Here is a 13,386-nt window from a genome sequence, read left to right as displayed (position 1 = left end):
TTGTGGTTCATCCTTTTTTTGTTATCTCAGGAGCAATGCACTTTCTAGCTTTCTATATAATAGGTGAAAGAAGAAATCCCAGATTTATTTTTTAAAAGCATGTATGATTTCATGGCATGCCTTTCTTCATAATCATCGAGTGAATTCCAGTCGTGCTTAACACAAAACTCAAACTTGTTACCATGGTCCTGAGTGATTTTTGTCCTCCCTTCTCCTAGCTCTCTCTTTTTTTTTTAATGTTTTTCTTCCTTCTCAGCTCTAATACATTGTCCTACCTACAGTCTGTCAGTTCTTCTAATATGCCAGTGTTTATCATGTGATGGCCTCTGTGCATGTTGCTGTCTCTCAAATTCTTCCTGTGAAGTTTTAAACGAGTTTACTGATTCTCATACTTAAGGTTAGTTCTCAGTTTAAATATCATCCTCAAAGATGTAAGAGACTTTATGTCCATACTATTTTGGTTGCTTTAGAGGATAATTTCTAATAATTGTATTTCTTTTTATGTGAATACTTAATTTTTTTGTTTTCCCAAAGCAAGCAACTTGAGAATTGATTCCAATTCCATTTTGCTCAACATTAAGACCTCAGGGTCTTGAACAGTTTTCCAAGCATAATAGGCCATTTACAAATATTTATTGGCTGCTTTGGTAAGCATGCACTTTGTCATTTTTGAAATCCTAATTGTATGCTCTCCGGTTTCATTGGAGCCGAGGCTGATCTTGAGGAAAATAACTTTCCTACAGAACGATTCAGCATAAAAATTAACTTAAGAAGCCAAACAACATGTGGTATAGCTTCTGTTTGTTTTTCACCCTTGACATCGCTGTTTGTAATCCAATATGCTTATTATTCCCTGTCTTACTTTACTGTATCTGCTGTGTCTGTTTATATGGATTCTGAGAGGAAAACACAAATAGGCCTGGTGTGATGTGAACATAATATGTATACCATATGAGAAATTGTTGGGTATTGTGCAATATAGATTACGTTGAATGTTATCCTCATGCGAATATCATATATTCATCAAACTTATATTTTAAGACAAGCCCACTGAATCATTTCTCACATTTATTTAAGCTATGCTGTGTATTGATGCTTAATAACATCTAACCTAGGCAGAATTTCCTTAGTGATGTCTTCTGTGTTGTTTGATATTGTTAACTTTGCACTAAGTGATTCCTGAGAATTTAGGAGCAATGTAGATTTAGGCAGCATTTTTAATACCTTTTGCTCTTCCTTAAACTTCTTCGTTATAATTTAAAACTTTGCCCACTAGTGGTTAAAAGAGTGCATATCTTTTTTTTTTTTTTTAATTTTATTTTTTCCTTTTTCTCCCCACTAGTGGTTAAAAGAGTGCATATCTTTTTTTTTTTTTAATTTTATTTTTTCCTTTTTCTCCCCAAAGCCCCCCGGTACATAGTTGTGTATTCTTCGTTGTGGGTTCCTCTAGTTGTGGCATGCGGGACGCTGCCTCAGCGTGGTCTGATGAGCAGTGCCATGTCCGCGCCCAGGATTCGAACCGACGAAACACTGGGCCGCCTGCAGCGGAGCGCGCGAACTTAACCGCTCGGCCACGGGGCCAGCCCCAAGAGTGCATGTCTTTTATACAGACAACATCGAAAATTATGCTTCAAGTCCTGAGACATATCTGAAGTTCCAGGTCCTGCCCTCTGACCCAAAGTTGAACACTTAAAGACGTGAAGACTTGGACAATATTTTATTTTCCTTTCCAAATACCTTCTTTCGTGTTGTCATTCATTTCCCATAATACTACTTCATTTTCCCACCCCACTCTACCCCTCAAAAAGCAAGAATTTGAAGATTCATTAGGAATTTTCTTTCCCTTGTGAATTATAGCTCATTTTTATATTAAGTCCTGTTGGTTCTAATCCCACATCTTGACATGCACCTCTATCTCTCCACCTCCACCACCATAGAATGTAAGGTGATCAGGATTGCTTATCTAGACTTACAGTAGTCTCCTCAATGGCTTCTTTTCCTCAAAGTTATTTCCCTTTCAGTGAGTTTTAAAATTCTGCCTGATTATTCAGGACTGTTTTAAATGGACACTCATGGTTTTCGTTAGTGTGCTAAATAAATATTAACATCTTCAGCTTTGATTTCAAAGTCCACTCTATCTACATTATAATATTTATCATAGTGGTGTATTTTAGGCTACGTCTCTTAAAAATTCTTGTTATAATCTAATCACTTAAAGGGTAAGGGGGAGACTATGATTCAGAAAAGTAGTCTATATGAGTGAATTGAGAATTAGTTCTTTGAAAAGGCCCAGCTGAATAAGTACTGTCTACTTCATTTTTATCGTAAAATAAGTGAACTGCGTGACGCTTTCTACATTTATGATAAGAGTTAAGATTCACTCAGCCCATGGTGCACATACTCTGTTCTAATGTGCAAAGTGCTTCCTATCACTATATCATTCAATTCTTATAGGAATTCTGTAGGCTTGGCAGCTATTACGACTTCCATTTTACAGATGAAACAATGGTTTACAGAGTTTATTTCAACTCTTATTTAGCTAATACATGGCAGAGTGAGAATTTAAATTCAGGTCTTTCTGACAACAAAACAAATAGCTGTAATGAATACCCACTTTGTCTTAGAAAACTTAAGAAGTCTTTAAAATGCCAAATTATCTAATCTTGACAGTAAGACTCTGCCAATTTAGATGGAGAGAGCTCAAGGATTTGCAGAAGGTCAGGCAGGCATAAGGTGTCAGAGGTGGGACTCAAGCACAGGTCTTGTGAGGCCCCAAGACCAAATGCTATATCCATTACTCAGCTCCACACTTACGCAACATTCAGATGGGCTCGGGGGTTTTTTCTCTACTTTTCTTCACTAGCTGGGAAGAATTAGTAACTATATAAATTCTTTAGTTAGTGCAATGAATTTAGTTCAAAAGGCTCTAAGGATAAAAATTGGAGGAAAAAAAAGTGTTGGTTTCTTTTTCCCCTAATTATTGTGCCTGACATTTGGATTATCTACCTTATTTTTTCCTGAATTTCAAAATTTTGCCATCTGCTAGAATTCATCTGAAATCTTTGCATGTTCCCTCAGGGATATTTATACTTTCATAAGAAAATGGCAATCGCACACGAGGAAAGGAGTTGAACAACACTTCAGGAGAAGGCTGGTCTATCAGATTTAGGGGAGAAAAAAATTTGCTAGTATTCTTATATCAAGTCTCCTGAGATGAATAAGGGTTATTTTTCAGTTCATCCATTCATGTATTTACTCAAGGTTTTGTTTTTTTTCAAGAAACAGATATCAATTGTTTGGCATCTTGCTGGCAACATAAAGAGGGTTATGGAGATGAATAAGATAGTTTTGAGAAGAATTAAAACTTAAGAATGAAGAAAATAGAGTTTAAATGGTTAAATTTCAGATAAATAGCCTGTGTTTGAATATATGAAACAGGTGTAAGTATAGTAGATGGACGGCAGAATTAGGTAAGATAGGAGACTAAATAGGAAAAGGGGAATTAATAGAAAGCGGAAAAAATCATATAAATAGTTTTATTAGAAAGCAGTGATTTGACATTTTGAAACAGATAGAAGAGAAAAATCTGCAAGAAATCCATAAAGATAGGATCACATTAATGTCATGTCTATTTTTATATCTCTGATACATAGGCATTTTAAAGACATATTTGCTTAGCTCTATTGCTCTCAGAACTCTGCTAATGAGTTCAAGTTCTTGAGTCTAGAGACTTTGCAAAAAGCCCTAACCTTTTAGGCAAAAGGATAAAAAAAATTAATAATTTTGAAGTGGAAGTATGAGTTAAGCAAATAAAAGAAGACATCATGACTCAAAAAACAACCTACACTGATTACCATTTCAATAATATGTACTTCATTTTAAGAATAATATGATGATTACAATAGATTAACCTTTATTTTATTTCAAACTGCTTCTTTTAAGAGTATATATAAACCACATGTGAAAAAGAGTCAATATCAGTAGTAATCAAGAAACTTTTTAAATAAAAAATCAAATAAGAGCTAGAACTGATACAGTTACGGCAAAATCAACATATTCATTTATGCATAGCATATCTATCAAGAATCATTGATCTTAACTTTTGACATCCTCTACTTTTATGAATTTATCATAGTAAAAGAATTCAAAAGAAAGAAATTTCACAAGCATGAATAATTGTACTACAGTTTCTAACTGGAAATATGTGTATGATTATATGGGATGGAGTTATTTTAAGCTGGACTGGGACAGCCTACTTGTCACATAGTGACTTTTGGATAAGATACAGGCTACTAACTAGCTATGATTTCTAATGGTTTTTAATAGCAGTTCAAAATCTGAAATTCTTCCGGTGGCTCCCAAGGCCAGTTTGTTTATTGATGACTTTCACCTGGCATAACCGATTTGAAAGTTTGGCTTTGCTACTTGAACAGAGGAGCATAAAATACCTCACTATAAACTATAGACTCTCTGAAGCCAAGATTCACCACACAGATCTTGGCAGTTCAGTTCAGAGGAGAAGGTGGTTCTTGTGTGAATAAGAATGAACTTCAGGATCGAGCACCTAGATATCTTGGATTCCCAATGCTGTCCTGGAGCCTTTTAAAGGTCTTCTCCATGGAAGCCCTTTATAGCACGCTCTGTGGAATCCTGTGAGTCATTTCAGTTATTCAAACCTGTGAATTCTTTGCAATATACAGAGCATGTGGAGAAAGTACACTAAGTTCAACGTTGGTGTAAATGTCTCAATCAACAGTGATAAATCCTTCATAGCCTATTATGCAAGCATTTTTTAAAATTCCAAATTTCATTTTCAAACATAGAAAAAGTTTTTAATATAATGTTGAGAAAAACTATAGAACTGTTGCTAAATTATCATCTTAAATACATTTAAACTACATATCAGTAGTGATGTAACACATTCAAATTCTGTAAGAGGTAATAATGCTTATCAATGTCCTAAAATATTGTTAACCTCTCTTTCTATTTCAGGTCCTGATCTTTACATTGTATGAAAGAAATTTAACTCAAGTCTTCAAGGTACCATGAAGATTTGTTGACCTACTTTGAAAGGCACCGTATATAACTAATACAGCGATAATGAGAAAATGCATGCGTGAACTAACAAACTTGTATAATGAAATGCTAGAAGGCACTCTGAGAAAACTGATTCTGCTCAGGTTTTTAAAATATTTATTACGATTATGTCTTTCTAAGTAATCAGTTTCTAAGTTACCTACCCTATAGGAATTCACGGCCCACTAGCAGAAGGAAATAGCATTTTCTTCCGATTTAACTTATTAATTACAAAATATTCTTACCTCTCATGTTCAGAAAGGAAAGTCTTCATTAACCTCATGTGTGGACACTTAGTTCGTTTTATCTTTGTAATTATAGAGTTCAAAATATTTCCACCCTAAAGCACGCTGGTTTGAACATTTTGTCTTAAAAACAGTGGACTACCCTAATTAGGAATTCAATAATAACTATTGGGTGATATTACCATGCATGATTCTTTCTAATTTATTATAAAGTCATTCATTTTTAAAAAATTAATTTCAATGCGGAATCTCTCCTTCTCCCAACCCTCCTATGATTCCTCTCAAAACTTGAGTAAATGAATTCACATTCTAGGGAAGTCATACCAAGTAGTATTAAAAACTTCAACTTGCTACCCAACTGGTTTTGCAATTTAATCTTTTCATAAGCATTTTTATAAGCCTTATATATGCCAATAGAGAGAGATTGGAAGGGAACACAGAAAAATAGACTCAGTTGGTATTTTACAATGGTAGAATTGTGAAAAAAAATCTTTTTATTAAAATAACTCTAACTTATGATAACAATGATAATGATCATAGCCAATGTTTTGAGTGATTATTTTGTGCTACTCACTATTTTAAGTACTTTACGTGAATTGAACATGTGCCTTCTCAGTTAACAAATAAGGAAACTGAGACAGAGAGGACAAAACATGATATGAAAAAGAGTAAAGACAATAAGTGAGAAATACAAACAAGAAGAAACAAATTGTAGATACGGATACAAAGATTTTTTGTTGTTTGTTTGCTTAGCTTTGTTGGGGTACAATTGACAAATAAAATTATATGACATTTAAGGTGTACGTTGTGATGAACCGATACGCATCCCCATCGTGAGAGGACTAGTTAATTAACGCATCTATCGCCTCATATATTTATCTTTCTTTGTGTGTGAAAACATTTGAGTGCTGCTCTCTTAGCAAATTTCAGTTATGCAATACAGTGTACCAACTATTTTCACCATATTATACATTAGATCCTCTGAGATCTTATTCGTTACAACCGAAAGTTTGCACCCTTTTACCAAGCTCTTCCTATTTCCCCCACACCACAGCCCCGGCAACCACTTTTCTACTCTGTTTCTGTGAGTTTGACTTTTTTTTTAAGATTCCACATGTAAGTGATATCATTCAGTATTTGTCTTTATCTGACTTATTTCACTTAGCATAATGCCCTCAAGGTCCATCCACGTTGTCTCAAAAAGCAGGATATCCTTCTTTCTTGAGGCTGAGTAATGTTTCATTCTATACATATATACCACATCTTTATCCACTCATCCGTCAATGGATACTTAGGTTGTTTTCCTGTCTTGGCTATTGTAAATAATGCTGCACTGGACATGAGATTGCAGAAATCTCTTCAATAGCCTGTTTTCATTTCCTTGGAGATATATACCCAGAAGTTGAATTGCTGGATGATATGGTAGTTCTATTTTTACTTTTGGAGGGAACTTTGATGCTGTTTTCCATAGTGCCTGCACCAATTTACATTCCCAGCAACAGTGCACAAGCTCCCTTTTCTCCAAATCCCTGCCAATAATTGTTATCTCGTCAATTCGATGATAGCCATCCTAACAGGTGTGAAGGCATATTTCACTGTGCTTTGATTTGCATTTCCCTGGTGATTAGTAATGTTGAGCACGTTTCATGTATCTGTTCACCATTTACACGTCTTCTTTGGAAAATGTCTGTTTAGTTCCTCTGCATATTTTTGAATCAGATTGTTTTTTGGCTATTGAATTGTGTGAGTTCTTTATATATTTTGGATATTAACCCCTTAGCAGATATATGATTGCAAATATTTTCTCCCACTTAGTAGGTTGCCTTTACATTTTGCAGATGATTTCCTTTGCTGTGCAGGAGCTTTTTAGTTTGAGGTATCCTCATTGTTTATTTTTGCTTTTGTTGCCTTTGCTTTTGGTGTCAATGCAAAAAAGTCATTACCAAGACTGATGCAAAAGAGCTTATGGTTATATTTTCTTCTAGGAGTTTTACAGTTTTCCATGTCTTAAATTTAAGTCTATATCCATTTTGATTTTAAATATTTTATAATTTTGTCAATTGTACCTCAATAGAGCTGGAAGAAAAAGAAAAACTATATTTTTGGTCATGACCCATATTTATATTTCTCTGTCACTATTGTACCCATGTAGTCCCAAACACTTGTATTCACTATTATATTCAATCAAGTAACCAAATTTGTCTCATTTTGGAGAAAAAAGGAAAACTAGAAAATAAAAAGAACTATAACCTTTTAGCCACATTTTTGAGCAAAGATTTTTTATCACTGTAACAAATTTCAAGGCAACAAAATAAGAATACATATCATATAAGTCACTTGAATAACCTATGAATCTGTAGTTATTCCATGCTATATAAAAATAAGAAACAACTAAAATCAAAACCACTTTTAATAAGTATTTTCTTTGTTTACATTTTATTAAGGAATGCAAAGTTTATCAATTAACTCAATTTAATATTAGTCTAAAATCTCAAAGTTGAATAAAAAGATGAAAATATAATTTAAGTTGATACATTAAGGCTATATGAGTTTTAAGTATAATGAGGATACAACAGTGAAAAAGATTAATTTTAAAGGACATCCATTATTAAAATGAATTTATAATTTGTGGTTTCAATAATTGCTTGCTAAATTTATTCAACTAAAGCTGGAAAATTAAAAATTTTTTAGGGTCCTGCCCCTGACCCAGTGGTTAAATTCGAGTGCTCTGCTTCAGCGGCCCAGGGTTTTGCTGGTTCAGATCCTGGGCGTGGACATGGCACTGCTCATTAGGCCATGCTGAGGCAAGGTCCCACATGCGCATGCCACAACCAGGACCACAGCTAAAATATACAACTATGTACTGGGGGAGCTTCGGGGAGAAGAATAAAAAAAAAAAGCAAAGAAAGAGGATTGGCAACAATTGTTAGCTCAGATGCCAATCTTTTAAAAAACATTTAAAAACTTTTTTTAAACTGATGTCAAATCCACATCTTGTGCTAATTAAAATATTGTACTATTGCTATTCTATTTTTACAAAGTAGTAAAATCAAGGAGAAAATAACATTAAATCCCTCTAATTTTTCCACCAAATAATCAATTTATCAGGGGCGTTCCATGAACACTTTTTATCAATATATTTATAAACCTCTTTATTATTCTATCAAATGTTTAAAGAATCTTGAAATTATGGCAAAAACTCTAAGTGGCTTGCTCTTCTTTTTATTTAGCAATATGGTTATTACTGAAACCCTTTTAGACTTTCTTTCAGAATTACAGATTCGTTTAGAAAAAACAGAGTCAACATATAGAATATAAAACAAACAGCTTAAATGTTTAAATGTTTCTTTTTGAAATTAGTAGCTCTTCATTTAGAGTTAACATTTAAGAGGATGGATATAATCACACACAATATATTTTCTTTTATGATTAATCTCAATGGATTCTCTAGAGAATGGGAAAAAAAGACGAAGAAAGACCAAAAGCAGAAGAGAGAGGAAGCTGGCTTCTTACAGAAATGAAATTATCACTGTAAAAGGCAAATTATTGTTCATCTGCAAGGTGGAAGAAATGTTTGGATGCCAAAAAATCTGTGTTAACATCCACTCTCTAAGAAAATAACTCTACATTTTTATTACTGTTTTTTAAAACAGACAATTATCTTTTAAAGATGTTTAAAGAATAAGAAAAATCTTTTATATTTACCTTTCTTTTACATTTCTCTTGCTTTGCATGCTTCTTTTCTTTGTGTGGGTACAGCTTTCCAGCTGATATCATTTTCCTTCTGCCTGAAGGACTGCCTTGAATATTTCTTACAGTGCCAATCTCCTACTCATGAATTCATCAGCTTTTGTATGTCACGGAAAGTCTTTATTTCTCCTTTGTTTTTGAAATATCTATTGACTGAACTTAGAATCGTAGATTGACAGTCTTTTCTTTATATTTCTTATGCTCAGGGTTTGTTGAACTGGACTCATGGTTTATACTTTTCATAAATTTTGGAAATTTTTCAGAGATTATTTTTTCAAATACCACCCTGACCCCCCAGCCCTGCTCCTCCATTGTCTCCAATTATGAGTATATTAGGCCAATTATAGTCTACATCTTTTTCTCTGTTTCTTTTTTTTAAACTTTTTATTTTTGAAATAAATATAGACACATAAAATCTAAAAAAGTGTACAGGAAGGTTTTAGGAGCCCTTCATCCTTCTTCCTCTGATGTGAATATCTTGCATAACTTTGATATTGGTAATTCAATAGCACAACCAAGAAACTGACATCTGATAATTCAGAAAAGTTATTCAGATTTTACATTATACATGTACTCATTTGTGTGTGTGTCTGCATATAGTTATACTCAATTTATCAATGCATAGCTTCATGTAACTACCACTACAACCAAGATCTAGAGCTGGCTACCTCTTTATAACCTCAGTTCCCACTCTGGGCCAAATTCCTAACCTTTGACAACCACTAGTCTGTTCTCCATCTCTATAATTTTTTTTTATCTCATAAATGTTCTATAAATGGGATTCCACTGTTTGCAAACTTTGGAGATTAGCTTTTTTCACTCAGAATAATTCCCTTGATATTCATCTATGTTGTTACATGTATCAATAGTTTCCTCATTTTTACTGCTGAGTAGTATTTCACAGAATGTAGGTAATGCAATTTGCAACCATTCACCCTTGCAAGATATTTGGGTTATTTCCATTTGGGGGCTATTACCAATGAAACTGCCATGAACATTTGCGTACAGCTTTTTCTTGTATACAGGTTTTCATTTCTGTATGATAAATGCTCAAGAGTCTGTTTCATTTTGTATAGTTTCTATTGAATCTTTTTCAAGCTCACTAATCTTTTCTCCTGCAGTATGTAATCTGCCGTTAATCCTATCCAGCATATTTTCCATCTCCAGATGATGATTTTGGTCTTTTTAAAATATTTTCCATATCCCTGCTTAATATTCTCAATATTTTCCCTACCTTCTTTTGTATATGGTCTGTAGCAATAACTCTCTTAATATCTTTATCAATTAATTCTATCACCTGTTATTTATTGATCTGTTTCTATTGATTGATTTTTCCTGCATCTTTCCATGTGTGGTAATTTTTGTTTTGAGTGACAAAATTGTAAATTTGATCTTGTTGAGTGCTAGATATTTTCGTATTCTTGTAAAATTACTTGAAGTTTGTTCTCTGATGCAATTAAATTACTTGGTAACAGTTTGGTTTTTTTAAATGTGTATATCAGCCAAGGTTCAACCAGAGAAGTAGCAGAATCATTAGGATGAAGGATGAGTATATATATAGGAAATGAAGGAATGGAGAGAATTGACTTATTTAAATATAAGGGCTGGTGAAGTGGTTTGTACAAGGTTATCTCTGTGTCAATGCTGAAGCTCAAAGCCCACAGGGTAGGCAGTTGGATAAGAAGCTTAGGAACACCATGAGCCGAAATTTCACAAGGGTTAACTCAATTCCATGTTCTTTTTCCTTTCCTCTCACTTAGCTGGGAAAAGTATCTTGCATAAGTCACTGCCTTTCACATAACTAAACACACAGGCCTGTGGCCCAGGAGTCAGAGAAACTGGTGAAATGCTAGAGAGTAGAGTGAGCAACTGCAGGTCCAGCTGTTATTCTGGTCCAAGGAACTGAGTCAACAGATCAGCAACCACATATGTGTCTGCAACAGAATGGCTGCTCCCTTCCTCTGGCCTTCCAGCTCTCACGAGAGTTACTCTTGGACCCCACCCTAACAGGAAACATACTGGAAAGGGAATTCTGGAAAATGTTAGAATTTCCAGAACTTCCTTGAGTCAAGTCTAATTTTGTTTTACTACTGAAACAATGTGCTTCTGAGTACTCTACCCAATGTGCCATGAATTCCAAGTTTTTCTACTCCGGATGGTAAGAGCACAAATTATTCTTAAACCTGTTGAGCTCGAGGGATGGGTCCCTCTCTTCCTTTCAGAAGATCTTGGGTAGTTTCCTCACAAACATGTACTGCTTTGTACTCAGCTGAAGACTCAAGGGGACCCTTTGCCATTTCTGGAGCTCCCCCCACCCCCACCTCTCTTTCTCTGCACATCTATCTCCTCCAACAATCTGCCCTGAGAAGGTTAGCTGCTTGGTCTCCCTCAAACCCTAACTCCATCTCTCAACTCAGCCAGGCTCTGCCTGAGTTCCCCTTCCAGTGTGCTGTCCTGGAAACTCTTTCTGTTCAGGAAGTGGTGGTGATAGCAGAATTTACCTCATTTATTTCACTCTGCCAGGATCACTGACCTGGTCGGCTGATGTCCAACATCTGAAAATGCTTGTTTCATACAATTTGTCAGCTTTTTTAGTTGTTTTGGAAGAAGGGGAAATGCAGTTCTTATTGTTCCAGCTTGGTTGAAAGAGGTATTTCTTATTAGCTTTTAATATTATTTCAATTCACCCTTTCTGGAGGGCATAATAGTCGAGAGCCTTCTTTTAGCCAAGAGACTATTTTATTCATCTTGTTCCTTCCTTATTGGTGGGATCTAAACTCTACACTTTGTCTCCAGAGCCCAGGGAAACTAGAGAAAATGTCACCCTGCTTTGCAGAGCTTTGTGTTTTTGCCTCTCACCCTGCACTGCTGCAGAGTTTATCTCCCTTGGGGAGAATTATGGGGCAGTTTCCATTTGCCGAAATCTCCAATATTCTCTTCTCCTTGGAATCATCAACCACACAGCTGTGTTTCCCTGTCCAACGACAGCCGTCCTCTTCTTTTGCAAAATATTCTGACAAGATGTCTTTTCCCTTAATCAGCAAATGGCCCCAGTGAAAAACCAGCTGCTAATCATAATTCACCTCTCTGGAGTTTTGTCCCCTGTACAATTATACCTCCTTTTCTTTTTGTTGTCCCACCAGTTTTCAAAAACATTTAAAACATTTTTAAAATACAAACTTAAAAATGTTCTTAGTAGTGGCACTTTTCTGCCACAACTACTCTATTTACCCAAAAGTAGAAATCAAGCGGTAATTTTTAAATTACATTTTTCCTGATATTCAAAAAGAATATATATATACATTTCCATAGTGGCATTTTGATTATATTTATACTTTTATAGTTATTCTGTTATAACTGTAATTATACTTTTTTAACCAAAATTCAAAATTTCTGCTGCGGGGTCATCTGTACATATCTTGTCGTGTCTTCATATCAAAACTTTTAAATAAGCTTTGAGACTTTATGCAGTTCATGACATATTTGTTTTTAAAAATAATGTGATTCTCCTTTCTTAGTATGAGAAATAAGACAAGCATTTATTAAGAAACTTATAAATTCTAGAAGCTAGGCAAAAAAGGTTTACAATTATTATAGCTCTGAAGCTTCAAAATAGTTATTTATTCCTCTTGGGTAGAGCATAAAATAGGTGAGTTTTTATAAATGAACCATGATTTGTGGCCATGCCATAGAATAAATTAGCCAATGATATCCCTCATTCTGACATAGACGTTCTTTTCAAATTTGAAAGGAGCTATAAAGTTATTCTTCTGACTCTGAACTATGTAGATTGTACGCAAAAAGTTATGAGCTAATTTAGGCTTAAAATATACATTTTGATACACCAAATTAGATGAGTATTGCAGACGCACTATACAACAAATTTGCTCTTTAGAAGGGTAATATTGGATAATAGATAAGCAATTGCACTAGAGTCATAAAGAGATGAGGAAACTGGAGTCTGGATTCTAGTATTTGCTTTCACAACCTCTGTGGACTGGAGAGGCCCCTTAGCTTCTTTGAGCATAAGTAATAACTATAAAATGATTCGGATCCATGCCTTGTCTGACTCACAGGTTGTTGTGAGAAGTAAATGAGATAAAAGATATGAAAGCAATTTACAAACATAAAACTATGAAAATATATGTAATTATATTCATTTAGGAAACTGAGTTTTCCAGACTTAGGTTTCATTTAAGTGTAGTGCTTTTTAAGTTCTCATTAAGATGAGAGCATTCGAGAACAGCATGTTCCATTGTTTAATATTTTAGTTGGGATAAGATTGATAGAAATCAGTTTTTTCCAGACCGGGTGG

The 13,386-nt window shown here is 34.5% G+C and overlaps 1 long non-coding RNA gene across 1 annotated transcript in view; it reads left to right on the top strand.

Moving 5' to 3' along the window:
* The window catches only part of LOC139078420 (uncharacterized), a 291,169-nt gene that overhangs the window by 79,990 nt on the left and 197,793 nt on the right, over nucleotides 1-13,386 (top strand). The window contains exon 2 of the long non-coding RNA XR_011531353.1: nucleotides 4,993-5,040. This is a non-coding gene — a long non-coding RNA (uncharacterized lncRNA). The remainder of the gene's footprint in view (nucleotides 1-4,992; nucleotides 5,041-13,386) is intronic.

The sequence above is a fragment of the Equus przewalskii genome, chromosome 22 (genome assembly GCF_037783145.1).
Source record: "Equus przewalskii isolate Varuska chromosome 22, EquPr2, whole genome shotgun sequence".
Lineage (NCBI taxonomy): Eukaryota > Metazoa > Chordata > Mammalia > Perissodactyla > Equidae > Equus > Equus przewalskii.
The sequence above is the reverse complement of the archived record's forward strand: the minus strand, read 5'-3'. Positions and strand labels throughout refer to the sequence as shown.